The sequence below is a fragment of the Myxine glutinosa genome, chromosome 2, assembly GCF_964187855.1.
Source record: "Myxine glutinosa chromosome 2, kmMyxGlut1.1, whole genome shotgun sequence".
NCBI classification, from domain to species: domain Eukaryota; kingdom Metazoa; phylum Chordata; class Myxini; order Myxiniformes; family Myxinidae; genus Myxine; species Myxine glutinosa.
Window position 1 is genome coordinate 234,979,339 of NC_136262.1, and position 13,779 is coordinate 234,993,117.

General features: G+C 48.1%; 1 protein-coding gene across 2 annotated transcripts in view; it reads right to left on the minus strand.

Moving 5' to 3' along the window:
- LOC137411911 (uncharacterized) overlaps positions 1-12,919 on the minus strand; it is a 185,783-nt gene extending 172,864 nt beyond the window's left edge. The window contains exon 1 of one of the 2 annotated variants that reach the window (XM_078772352.1): positions 12,813-12,919. The gene's annotated coding sequence lies outside the window, so the exon portion shown is untranslated. The remainder of the gene's footprint in view (positions 1-12,812) is intronic. The other variant, XM_078772353.1, reaches the window with a different exon arrangement.
- Positions 12,920-13,779: the final 860 nt, after the last annotated feature.

Below are 13,779 nucleotides of genomic sequence, written 5' to 3' on the forward strand. Positions count from 1 at the left end.
GTTTTCCCTTCATCCGCCATTGGCCACGAGGCAGGGTTGGGGAAGAAAGGCGTGTCTCCACCTCGTCATAGAGGGGGAGGAGTGAGCCAGCCCAGCCAGTGAGCCAGCTCGACCAACCATGAGCCAGGGGTTTGGCTAGAGAGGGCGGAGGAAGAGCGATCGGGGAGGTTCGCAAAGGTTGAGGGGCGGGGGCCTATATAACCCAAGGCAGGGGTGTGGCCAAAGGAGATGAGTTTTTACCGGCAGACAAAAGGGGAGCCCAAGCCGTGGAGAGGAGTCAGAGATTCGCTTTTACAAGAGACGGGAAGAGTTGAGCTTTTACCAGAGACAAGACGGTTGAGCTTTTACAGAGAAGAGAGAACCCGTCACACCAAGGCTCCACCAAGCTCCGTGTTGGCTCCACCGAGCGTTCCCCTCCACCAAGCTCCGTGTTGGCTCCACCAAGCGTTCCCCTCCACCAAGCTCCGTGTTGGCTCCACCAAGCGTTCGCCTCCACCAGGGCTCCACCAAGCTCCGGGTTGGCTCCACCGAGCGTTCCCCTCCACCAAGCTCCGTGTTGGCTCCACCGAGCGTCCCCCTCCACCAAGCTCCGTGTTGGCTCCACCAAGCGTTCGCCTCCACCAGGGCTCCACCAAGCTCCGGGTTGGCTCCACCAAGCGTTCCCCTCCACCAAGCTCCGTGTTGGCTCCACCAAGCGTTCACCTCCAGCCATCGACCTTCTGCCATTCCTGGCATTCCCCGCGTGAGTCATTGTTCTGTTTGTTCTGTCCTGGGTTAATTAAGACTGTTAGATAAGCTAGTATTTTCCCTGTGTCACCTGCGTCTTATGTGCTTGTAAATAAACGTGACTGCTTTCTTTTTGCTTATGTGTGTAAATAGTAAATAAATTTAGTAGTATTTCCAACCTTTTTGTCTTCGTTTTCCTCTTTGCATTTCGTCGTTTTTGCCTTTTCCCTCATTCAGCAGCTGCGGCGCGATACGGCCAAAGTCTGGGTGAATCGGGTGAGTTTTGTTAGGTCGCGGTCTTACTCCACCGCTCGGTCTATAACACCTAACCGCGATCTATAACAATATATATATACAGTGGTGACCCCTAATTCCGAACGCCCCTCATCTCGAACTACTCTAATTCCGAACCGTAAATTTGAGAAAATTTTGTCCCTAATTCCGAATGTATTTCTATAACCGAACGTGGAGGGCAAACGTGAAAGCATGGGCTACCAGGCAGTTCTTCACTGAGTGGATTCATGAGGAGTTTGCCCCTTCTGTGAAGGCTTATCTTGAGGAGAAGAGTCGCCAACACCAGGCAACTTTGGAGAGGTGGTTCTCTAAAGAAAGCAAGCCTAGTGAGCCCCAACCCTCTACAAGTGGTGTTAAGAGACAAAGAGAGCAAACACCAGAAGCACAGTCATCTGATGTTAGCTTGGAAGGTGCCTCACCTTCCAAGCAATAAAACCCTCTCCCTCCTTCCTCCTCTCCAGCTTCCACATGCACCATCAGAACTCTCCACTAAGGTAAATGCAGTTATTTTCATGTTAGTACATTTATTTCTTGTTTTTATTATTATTATTTGATATTTAGGGCATTTACTCATCTTATTTTACCTTGATTCATGTGTATTTGCAGTTAACAGTGTCTTGATAATAGGTTTTTGGGGTCCAGGAACGGATTAATTCACTTTCCATTATTTCTTATGAGGAAAATAGTTTCTAATTCCGAACTTTTCCCAATCCGAACTGCCGCTGGAACGAATTAAATTCGGATTTAGAGGTCACACTGTATATATATTGTTGTGGATATGAGAATGTTTTTTTATTTTGTTGTTGTGGTAAAATGTTGTTGTAAAAGGTTGTTGTAAAATATCACCCCTCCTCCCTCCGTTGTGGTTGTATAAAGGTCAAAGGGCGTTCCCGTAGTTAGTCCATAGAAAAACATACATGTAGGTCACGATATATCTTTTCTTTTGATAGTTATCTCTTATTCTGTGTTTTAGGATAAGGCTGTGTCTCCCATTAATTAAAAGTACTCCATTGCACCAGTGAAAGAGAATAGATCCCCTTTCCTTCCCATCCCCAAAATCTCCATCCAATATTACATCCCCTCTCGTCATTGCCGAGCCTCGATTGCCCATATTACCTCCGATCCAATTGCCGCCATTGACCACGAGGCAGGGTTGGGGGAAGGAAGGCGTGTCTCCACCTCGTCAGAGGAGGGGAGGGGCGCGCCCGCCCGTCGTCGTCCGGGGCGGAGCCCGAGGGTCGCGCGACCAACCAGGGCCGCGGTGAGTGACCCGGTAGGCGTGCTCTCGGAGTCGGCGGCTTGATTTCGCTAGAGGTGATAAAAGCGACTGTAAGGGACTGCTTTATCAGAGAGGCCTTGGAGATGAGCATGAGATGAGAAGAGAAGAGAAGAAGAAAGGAAGAGATGCGTTTTTACAGAGGAGAGCAGAAGACAGAAAAGGCCTGGAGTTGGACTTTGAGTTGGTCTGAGTTGGTTGGGAGTCGGTCGTCAAGTGCAGAGTGGTGAAGAGTCAGTCAGTAGAGGTGGTGGTCAAGTGGTTGCGTTGGTTGCGGTGAGGAGTCGGTGGTAAAGAGTGAGGGACCAAGAAAGAAAGAGAAAGAGTCCTGAAGCACGAGAGGAAGTTGTTGGACTGGGTGGGACTAAGGAAGGAGAGAGAACCCGTCACACCCATCCCCCAAGCTCCGCGTTGGCTCCACCAAGCTCCGCGTTGGCTCCACCAAGCTCCGCGTTGGCTCCACCAAGCGTTCAGCTCCACCAAGCGTTCAGCTCCACCAAGCTCCGCGTTGGCTCCACCAAGCTCCGCGTTGGCTCCACCAAGCGTTCAGCTCCACCAAGCTCCGCGTTGGCTCCACCAAGCGTTCAGCTCCACCAAGCGTTCACCTCCAGCCATCCACCTCCTGCAATTCCCCGTGTGAGTCGTCTTTTGTTTGTTCTGTCCTGGGTTAATTAAGTCTGTATAAGCTAGTATTTTCCCTGTGTCACCTGCGTCTTGTACTTGTAAATAAACTGAATTGCTTTTTGTTGCTTGTGTGTAAATAGTAAATAAATTCAGTAGTAATATTTCAAACCTTTTGTCTTTCGTCTTGGCCTTCTTTTTCCTCTTTGCATTCGTCGCCTTTGTCTTTTCCCCATTGGGCAGCTACGGTGCGATACGGCCAAAGTCTGGGTGAATCGGGTGAGTTTGTTAGGTCGCGGTTCTAAACCACCGCTCGGTCTATAACATCTAACCGCGATCTGTAACAATATATATATATATATTGTGAGAAACCACCGGTGAAACCACCTTTGTTCTCACCCAAATGAGTGCCCCGCCCACCACGTGACGTGACCTCCTTGGAGCCTCACGCGATTGGGAGGCGATTCGGCACGTGATTGGTGGAGGGTGAGAGAGCGCGGTCGCCATCTTATGCAACGGACGCGGCTCGAAGGCTTCGAGTGGGAAATAGAAAAAGGGATTTCCTTTAACTCTTCACGACAGCCGAGTTGGGCTGATCGTTTATAGTTCTGTATTTTACGAGTGAGTAACTCCGGAAGAGAACGAGTGATTCCCGGATCTCGTAGATTGGAACTGTGAGTCATATATTGCCTCCGTCGTGTTGGAGCTGCTGGCCGACCGTTCCTGCAGGCCTTGTGCGGTGTATTCCATTCTGTTACCCTCCGAGTCCCGGAGATCGTCGATTGGAACCGCGAGTGATATTACCTGCGTCCTGTTTGGAGCTCCTGGTGCCGACAGCTCCTGCAGGCTTTGTGCAGTGTATTCCATTCTGTTACGATTCATGGTTTTTGTGATCGAGCCAATAAATCATCGTGCCTTACCCCTAGAAGGCCGATTAAAACACAATTGTGTTTATTGAGTTCTCTTTGTTCACTCCGTGGACTACTTGAAGCCCGGACATTCACGTCCGTATTCCGTGCTGGAAACATTTCACAGCCGGGATCGCGACAAATGGGTTGCTCGTCCTAGGATCATTCAAGTAAGAGACATTCGAATTGAGACGGGAATTCTGCATCTTCTCTGCATCTGCTCACCAGCGGACGCCGTCTTGGAGGAGCCTTCTCACCAGCGGACGCCGTCTTGGAGGAGCCTTCTCACCAGCGGACGCCATCTTGGAGGAGCCTTCTCGCCAGCGGGCGCCGTCTTGGAGGAACTTTCTCGCCGTAGGACGCTGTCTTGGGTGGTGCTTCACTGCCGAATAAGTGAATAGCTTCGGATCCCTCCAAACAACCGACAAAAAAAAAACAAAAAAAAACGTGAGTATTTGTACGTGGTATTTTTCTCATTGGCAATTTGATGTGCGGTGGTGATATTGTGTAGTTCGTGTCGTATTTCCCCAACAGAGCGTTGTGTTTGAGCGTTGTGTTTTGTGCCTTGTCTTATGATAACTCGTAGCCAAGCTATGTCGACCAGAGAAGTGAGAGTTCAACCTGATCATGTTGACAGTCGCGTGGGTGGCGATGCGAGCGACGCAATCAGCCTTGACCCAGCCACTAAACCCGATATGTTAGGAAGCGATTCCATCATGACTAAATGCATGCGTTCGCCCTTCTGGACCGGGCTGACTCCGGTTCAACAACTCGACATGTATAACAGGGAGAATGACAGGGCAGAGGCAGAGCGTGCGGCGGCAGCAGAGAGAGAGCGTGAGAGAGAGAGAGAGCGTGAGAGAGAGAGAGAGAGCGTGCGGCAGCAGCAGAGGGAGAGCGTGCGGCAGCAGAGAGAGAGCGTGAGAGAGAGAGAGAGCGTGCGGCAGCAGCAGAGGCAGAGCGTGCGGCAGCAGCAGAGGGAGAGCGTGCGGCAGCAGAGAGAGAGCATGCGGCAGCAGAAGCTGAACGCGTCAGAGAGCATGAGTTGCGAATGTTGACTGAACGACCGCGGGCAGAGGGGTCTGCTGCAAGAGTCCCGGAAACTGTTCATGTTCGTTTGCCGGACTGGACGGGAGACACGAAGCCAGAAGCGTATCTGGAGATGGCGGAGAAGTTGTTGGCTGCCGGTGGCATTGATGAGAGCTTGTGGGTCGGCCATCTTGTGAGCCATCTATCTGAGAAGGCGAGGGAGGTATATGCGAGGATGGCAACCGAGGACGCAAACAAATACAGGGCATTGAAGGCCGAGATTTTGAACGCCTATGCGGTGTCCGCGTGTATTTATAGGAGAAATTTTTTCAGCTGGACTCGTCAGTCCAGTCAAACCTATGAGGAACATTCGCGGGCCTTGTTGGAACAGCTGCAGAGAGATGGTTCAAGGGGAGCAAGGTTGAGTTACCTCAAGCGGTTGCGGAACTCCTGGTGCGTTACCGTATCGATCAACAGCTTCCGCCTGACTTAGCATTGTTTCTTGTCGACAAAGACACTGTTTCCTTGTCAGACTGCGTCAACCTTATTGATAAACATGTTTTGGCGTGCAAAATGTTGCAAGTCACGCAGTCGCGTCGTAAGACGGAGGATTCTGCGATCAAGACCGCCCCCCGTCTGCCCGGCGGCTGGATCGAGGGGAAGGGTTCTCCGATGCCCTCCACTGGTGGCGGTCGCGAGCCGCAGACCAGGGCAGGGCCCTGGTGCGATTTCTGCAAACGCGTGGGGCACGGTGAAAACCGCTGCTTCTCTAATCCAGCTAGTCCGGCCTACCGAGGCAACCCTCCTGTTAAGTCGGAGGGAGATCAGTGGAGCTCATCAACTGGGCCCTCGCACACGACGGTGGCATCGGTGACAGAGGTCACTGCCACCGAGGCTAATTCCATTCATCCACTGTATCAGGATTATTCAGGGACAGCCTTAGTGGGTGGCCCTGATTCGATGCTGAAGTTTGAGGCCCAATACCTTCGGGATACTGGGGCGACACGGTGTGTTCTCCGGGCGGGGGTAGTTCCGGCCTCTCAGATGCGTTATACCGGCGAGTATACCCTCCTTCGGGGCATTGACCAGGTTCTTGGCCGGTATCCCCTTGCCCTCCTCGAGGTCCGGAGTGACATTTTTAAGGGTCCAATGACCTGTGTGGTGGTACCCTACTACCCGATACCCGGGGTCTCCTTGCTGATTGGCAATGATGCCATGGCCAGGGAGGAGTCATTGACTCTGACCTGTGGGGGGGTCACTAGATCCCAGAGTAAACAGGCGGAGAGAGTGGCGGAGTCAGACATATCTTCACTCTGGCCCGAGGAGCCTAGCGCCTCGACTCCAGTTCCCGACGGTGACGTTGCGTCAGCTGAAGTCCACCCGAGCCTCCCGTCAAGCCAACCTCAGGTGCCGTGCTCCTCAGGGACCGCTCCCGCCATGTCGCGATTCAGCAGGAACGCTAATGCTAAGGTATATGTGGGAAACCTGGGCAATGGAGCAGCGAAAGCCGAGCTAGGGAGGGTCTTCGAACATTACGGACCACTCCGCAACGTATGGGTTGCTCGAAACCCACCTGGATTTGCAGTTGTTGAGTTTGAAGATCCACGAGATGCTGAAGATTCGGTCAGAGCCCTTGATGGAAGGTTAATTTGCGGATCGCGTGTGTGCGTCGAGATGTCGAATGGCATGTCGCGGCGGCCTCGTTTCAGACGCCCTTTGGTCCGCAGGCCTTTCGACCCGAACGATCGATGTTACCAGTGCGGTGAAAGGGGTCATTACGCATATGACTGTCGTTCTCGACACCGGAGGAGTACCAGCCGCTCGAGGTCTCGGCCCGTTTCCCTCCTGTCAACGCTTTCCCCAACTTGAGTTTGGCCCCCGTGCCTCTCTATTGTGCTTGTGTGAAGTGTAACTCTTGTGGGGTAGATATTAATGTGGTGTATGGTGTTTAATATTGTGTGTGGAAAAAAAAAAAAAAAAAAACTTGTTCATTGTTAACCTGCCTGTTAACGCCTGTTAACCTGTTAACGCCTGTTAACCTGTTGCCTGTTAATTGCCTGTGCGGTAATAATTGCGTTATTGTTGCGCTATTGCGTTGCGTATTTGCGTTGCGTTGTATTGTTGCGTTGTTGCGTTATTGTTGTTAATAATTGTTAATAATTGTTAATTGCGTTAATTGCCTGTTAACGATTACCGCCATCATATTGCCATGTGATTTGCACCTACTACAAATGCTGGTTTCAAAACGCCGTCTATCCGACGGGGTTTTTACTTAGGGGGGGAGGACTGTGAGAAACCACCGGTGAAACCACCTTTGTTCTCACCCAAATGAGTGCCCCGCCCACCACGTGACGTGACCTCCTTGGAGCCTCACGCGATTGGGAGGCGATTCGGCACGTGATTGGTGGAGGGTGAGAGAGCGCGGTCGCCATCTTATGCAACGGACGCGGCTCGAAGGCTTCGAGTGGGAAATAGAAAAAGGGATTTCCTTTAACTCTTCACGATAGCCGAGTTGGGCTGATCGTTTATAGTTCTGTATTTTACGAGTGAGTAACTCCGGAAGAGAACGAGTGATTCCCGGATCTCGTAGATTGGAACTGTGAGTCATATATTGCCTCCGTCGTGTTGGAGCTGCTGGCCGACCGTTCCTGCAGGCCTTGTGCGGTGTATTCCATTCTGTTACCCTCCGAGTCCCGGAGATCGTCGATTGGAACCGCGAGTGATATTACCTGCGTCCTGTTTGGAGCTCCTGGTGCCGACAGCTCCTGCAGGCTTTGTGCAGTGTATTCCATTCTGTTACGATTCATGGTTTTTGTGATCGAGCCAATAAATCATCGTGCCTTACCCCTAGAAGGCCGATTAAAACACAATTGTGTTTATTGAGTTCTCTTTGTTCACTCCGTGGACTACTTGAAGCCCGGACATTCACGTCCGTATTCCGTGCTGGAAACATTTCACAGCCGGGATCGCGACAATATATTATATATATATATATATATATATATATATATATATATATATATATATATATATATATATATATATATAATTATATATATAATAATAATAATTCATTTATTTTGTATAGCGCTTTTCCAGAAGCCCAAAGGCGCTGTGACAGAGTGGCAAACATAATGCATAACAATACATGAAAACAACAATTGCAAAAAGACAAGAATCAATAGGGAAATATTTAAAGCAAAAGGAGGGAGAAGGAGAAGAGATAGTCAGGGGTTAAATGCTGTGGGTTGAATGTTGAATGCAGTGTTGAACAGGTGGGTCTTTAGTGATGTTTTGAATGTGGTGAGTGAGGAGGAGTCTCTGATGGTGTGAGGTAGTGAGTTCCAGAGGGTGGGAGCAGCGATGGAGAAGGCCCTGTCCCCCCAGGATCTGAATTTGGTCCGGATGGAGGGGGTCAGGAGGTTGGTACCAGCAGAGCGGAGGTTGCGGGTGGGAGTGTATCTGGAGAGGAGGTCAGCCAGGTAGGATGGGGCCAGGTTATGGAGGGCTTTGTATGTCAAGAGGAGGATTTTGTACTGGATTCTCTGGGGGATGGGGAGCCAGTGAAGCTTGTAAAGGACGGGGGTGATGTGGTCACGGGTCCGGGAATGGGTGAGTAGACGGGCAGCGGAGTTCTGAATGTATTGGAGTTTATTGGTGATTTTTGAGGGTGAACCATAGAGGAGGCTATTGCAGTAGTCCAGACGGGAGGTGATGAAGGCGTGGATGAGGGTTTCTGCAGCCGTGGAGGAGAGGGATGAGCGGAGACGGGCAATGTTTTTCAGGTGAAAGAAGGCTGACTTTGTGATCTGTTTAGTGTATTTGTCGAAGGAAAGGGTTTGGTCAAAGATGACGCCAAGATTCCGGATGTGAGGGGAGGTGGATACTGGGATACCGTCGATGTTGAGGGCAAAGTTATGGGTGGATTTTGTGAGCGTTTTTGGGCCAATGATGATTATTTCAGATTTATCACAGTTAAGCTTGAGGAAGTTGATTTGAAGCCAGGATTTTATTTCAGTGATGCAGTTTGTCAGGATAGAGTGGGTGTCGGTGGAGACGGACTTGGTGGAGATGAAAAGCTGGATGTCATCGGCGAAGCAGTGGAATTGGAGACCATGACGGCGGATTAAGTGACCGAGCGGGGACAGGTAAAGGATGAAGAGGAGGGGGCCAAGAACTGAACCTTAAGAACTGTTTAACTGTTCTATTTAAGAACTGTTTAAGAACGGAAGACTGTTTAAGGCTGCCCTGTGTTCTGCTTCTTCCTCTTCCTATCTTGTATATTTCTTTCGTTTCCTCTTCTCCTTCTTGTACAAATTGTAAATAAATTACTTGTTCTTCCTGGTTTTCCTCTCATCCGATCGCATTAGTCTTTTCTTCTATTGGGTAAACGTGGCACGATCGCAACCGCTATAATTGGGTCTTGTCGCATTGGTAATAGCTCAGATCGCGGGTCGCTAACCGCTCGGCGTATACCATCAAATCCGTGGTTCGAGCGGGAGTTATTCCCTCGTTCTCGGTCAGCGTTATTACTTAGGTAATAGCGAATCCCCAGTCCTAAAACCCTAACACTGCCTGGGAAGGACGTTATAACCCCAGGATCGCGTCGGCCAGATAACAGACAAGGGTTTAACCCCCTCTTGGTAAGGGGAGAGCCGACATTTGAGATCCGCAACAATATATATACAGTCACGTGAAAAAGTAAGTACACCCCATGTAAAGTTTTGACTTTTTCAACATATTTCAACATACAGCTATTTGATCTTCATTTCAACAATATTGATAGATAAAGGTGATATAATATAACAAATATCATGAAACATTTACATATTGTAGTCCATTGTATAATTTAAATAAACATAAATGCAAATTTCGCATGTGGAAAAAGTAAGTACACCCCTACATTTATCACTACTTCAAATACCTAAAATTATAATAAGGTGCACCAGCTCAGGTGCAAATGGTTAGAATATCGTCAGAGAGGATCTTGGATCTTGGAGATCTTGGACCTGTCTTATTTAAACCTCAGACATTTAGTTTGGTTTGCTCTTTGTTGTTGAAGTGTGCGGAGTCACCATGCCTCGATCAAAAGAGCTCACTGAGGCCTTCAGAAAGAAGGTTAAAGATGGACTCAGGTAATCGTGTTGATGAGCGGGAAACCACCATTACTGATAGTGTTTAATTTAAAAGTTAAACACGTTGACGGACTCGTCTAACGTGAAACAACTGGATGATTTACACGGATTATCAAGATTGAGGTTGAGATCCTGCGCGTGGCGTATGATAGGTGATCATATGAAGATTTGTTATTTCTTTTTTTTGTATACAAAGTCGAGGCTCGTGTAAGAGCCAACGCATTAAACACAAAAAAAGACAAACAGACACATAAAACATAAAATGAAGGGAGCGGGAGACAAGAGGGGCAGAGAGAGGGAAACACACAAACACAACAGTAGAGAGCAGGGACATCGGGAGATCTATGGAAGGGAGAGGGCTGGAGGTTGTTGGAGAGGGGGTGGGGGGGAGTGGTACACAGAATATAACAAATGGACATTGCTAGGAATTTCCGGAATGAAGTCGGAGATTCAAAGAGGTGGATTTGGGATGTATTAACGGGGGTAGAAAAGATCAAGGTTTTGGATGGGGGAAGATAAGAGATGGTAGTGAACAGCTGTTTTAATGAAAGATACGCTCATTTTACCCCACAAAAACACAGACACATAAACACACACACACATAAACACACACACACACACGCATAAACACAGCCATATACACACACACATACACACACGCACAAACACAGCCATATACACACACACACATACACACAGGCACACACATATACGAACACAGACATGCATGCACACACACACACGCATGCACACACACACACACACACATGAACACACACAGACATATACATAAACACACACATGCACGCACACACACATGAACACACACATAAACACACATATACACACACATGCATACACACACACACACACACACACATAAACACACACATGAACACACACATACACACACATGAACACACACAGACACACACATAAACACACACATGGACACACACACACACACATACATACACACACACAAACACAGGCATACATACACTGTCTCTGCCGTGCCTGTGGGTGTCTGTCTGCCAAGCCGGTCTGTCTGTGTCTTCTGTCTCTGTTGCGCCGGTCCGTGTCTGTGTCTGCCGTGCGAGTCTGTGTATGTGTCTGTCGATCCGTGCCAGTCTGTGTCTGTCTCTTGACACAGGTGTGTGTCTGTCTCTGCCGCGCCAAGCGAACAACACTCAGCCTTCCATGCACACATCTCCCATCCAAGCACAAGCCGAGTTTCTTAGATGACAGGATTATGTGTGTTATACATGTACATGCATTTAAACACAACAATTGTTTGAGGTAGGGATTAATTATAAAAACCACCTTTAGAGGCCATTTTTCCCCGCAAAGCGGGGGTTGGCCTTTTTCGGGAACCGTGGTTGTTGTTGTTTTTCGGTCCCCTTTTTGAAGCAAGGTTTTACGGCCGGATGCCCTTCCTGACGCCAACCCTTTTTGCCGCCTTTAACGACAAACAGGGAATTACCAGTGAACTGGTACTCAATTAGCCGACCTCCGACCTCGGAAGGATGACAGGCTGAGTCAACCCCCCTGGCGTTGATAAGCCTGAGTTAAGTTGGCCTGAGGTAGGGATTAATTGATTGAGCTTAATTGATAGCCTTTTTAAAAAGTATTATTTGGTTAGTCCATATTTAACATCATGTTATATGTACATCTAATCTTAATTAATTTCCTGTGAGTCACAGAGAATGTTTATTCAGTGTCTGGTCTGCTCCTGCTGTGTGGGTGGTCTGCGATTCTGGATGGTCCGCTTAATATTCTGGCCGGTCTGCTTTTTACAGTACCCCCAACTTTACTCCGATGAAAAACTTTGCTATTATTAAATAGAAATTTTCCTCAGCATTAAAATGAGGTATTAATTGTACAGATCCGTTCATTATTAACCGAGCTACGGTCTAGGAGTCCATTTTTTTGCCTTGGATCCAATGATCACACATGCTGGTTGTACCTCCGCAAGATGGCGGCGCTTCCAACGTATCGCGACAACAAGCGCTGATAGGCCATGCGGCATCTCGTAATATATCTATGGTCACGAGTACAGACCCGTTACCTCACCTCCTGATGAAATTTGAGAAATCTGCAAGATACATTCGAGCTGAAAGGGAGGAGTCATGAAACGTGTGACGTGCGACGTCATGAAAAAAACTCGATGACGCAGCCTCGCAGAACGAGAGTGTAATTTCCATCCATGCAGTCCAGTGTGTGCATACAGTCCATACAGTCCTGGGCCGGTATTCATATAACTTCTTAATTTAAGACTACTTAACTGCTAAGTACCCCACTTTGCTGAGTGGAGTTGTTATCTTGAAATTCATAAACACTCTTTAAGTACCCTGCTGAGCTGAGTGCCCCACATAAAGTTATGAAGATTGTCTCAAGTGGTTTCCAAGGCTCGATGTCACATTTCATTGCCGTTTATGTTCATTTTCTGTGGTTTGGCGACAGAAAAACGACAGAGTTCCAAGGCCAAGTCTGGGAAATTAGCAATATCGTAAAAATCTGCAACTTCATCCTGTATATTTTCCGGGGATGGAAATTTCACAGCTCTCCCCATCAATGGAAGCGGTGCATTGTTTACCTGCGAAATGATACGGCAGAAGCTTGGTTGAGATATAATATGATTATGAATACGCATTGCGTGGAGTGAGAGCTTCGTCGACAATAGTCAGTCGATCGAGTACGCAGCCCTCGCAAACATCTGTAGGCCGAGGCCTAGCTAGGCTAGGTTGTTTGATCTTGGGCTTAGAATTAAAATTCAAATTAATTTTATTGAATGGATAGATTGGGATAGAATGCAGGACTTACCTGCTGTAGGCTATATAGTATGGACTTCTCGTCGACTGGACCAGGTACGTAGGTCCGACTGGCAGGGACGTCCTGAAATCGGTGTAGCTGGCGGAAAACTGTAGACGGTGTAGCTGGTGTAAAAAAGCGGTCGGTGTAGCTGGCATAAATGATGAGCGGGTTCGAATTCAAAATCCGTTCTGTACAGTACTGTATTGTATTGTAATTTATTGATTTTAATCACCAGGTGAAAATAATTTATCGGTCGCGCCAGACCAAAGCAAGATCACGTGAGCAAGATGCTTTTTTGAAATAGATCGCCACTCAGTAGGGCGCATACTCCCGCCGTGGGTCAAGTTGGAATAGTACGATTTCACAAAAGTTTGAGGGAGTAGTTCAGTGACAAGACAAGACAAGACAACACAAGACAGACACTGCACAAATATATATTTGGAATATATAGAAGATAATGTTAAAAAAAAATCAAGGCAATTTCACTTACATTTTCGGATTCAGCGTTCAATTCAATGTAAGTGAGTATTTTGAGGCATGTGTGACTTCAAATAAAATTGTAAGCCAGGAAAACGTGCGTTTCATTTCTTCGGGATACAACATGTAAAACTGGCCCAAACGTGAAAACAAAACTCGCTCATTTTAAGTCGTACAAGCTAATGCGACCACTCATTCTTCTGGGAAGATTCCGTGCGCATGCTTGTCCCACTTATAACTCACCTAAGTCTTTATAAGTTCATCAAATTCAACAAAATAACAGACTGGTCAAACAAATGGAACATGTCTTTCAATCCTGACAAATCTCACACTCTTACGATGTCTCTCCGGACAACCCTCCCATCTACTTTCTCAACAATCCTCTCCAAGAAGTTCTGTCGCTCAAGCTTTTGGGTCTCACTGTCTGCCATGATCTTTCCTGGGAAAACCACATTTCCAAGCTGGCCTGCAAAGCCAGTCACCGACTGGGCATCCTCCG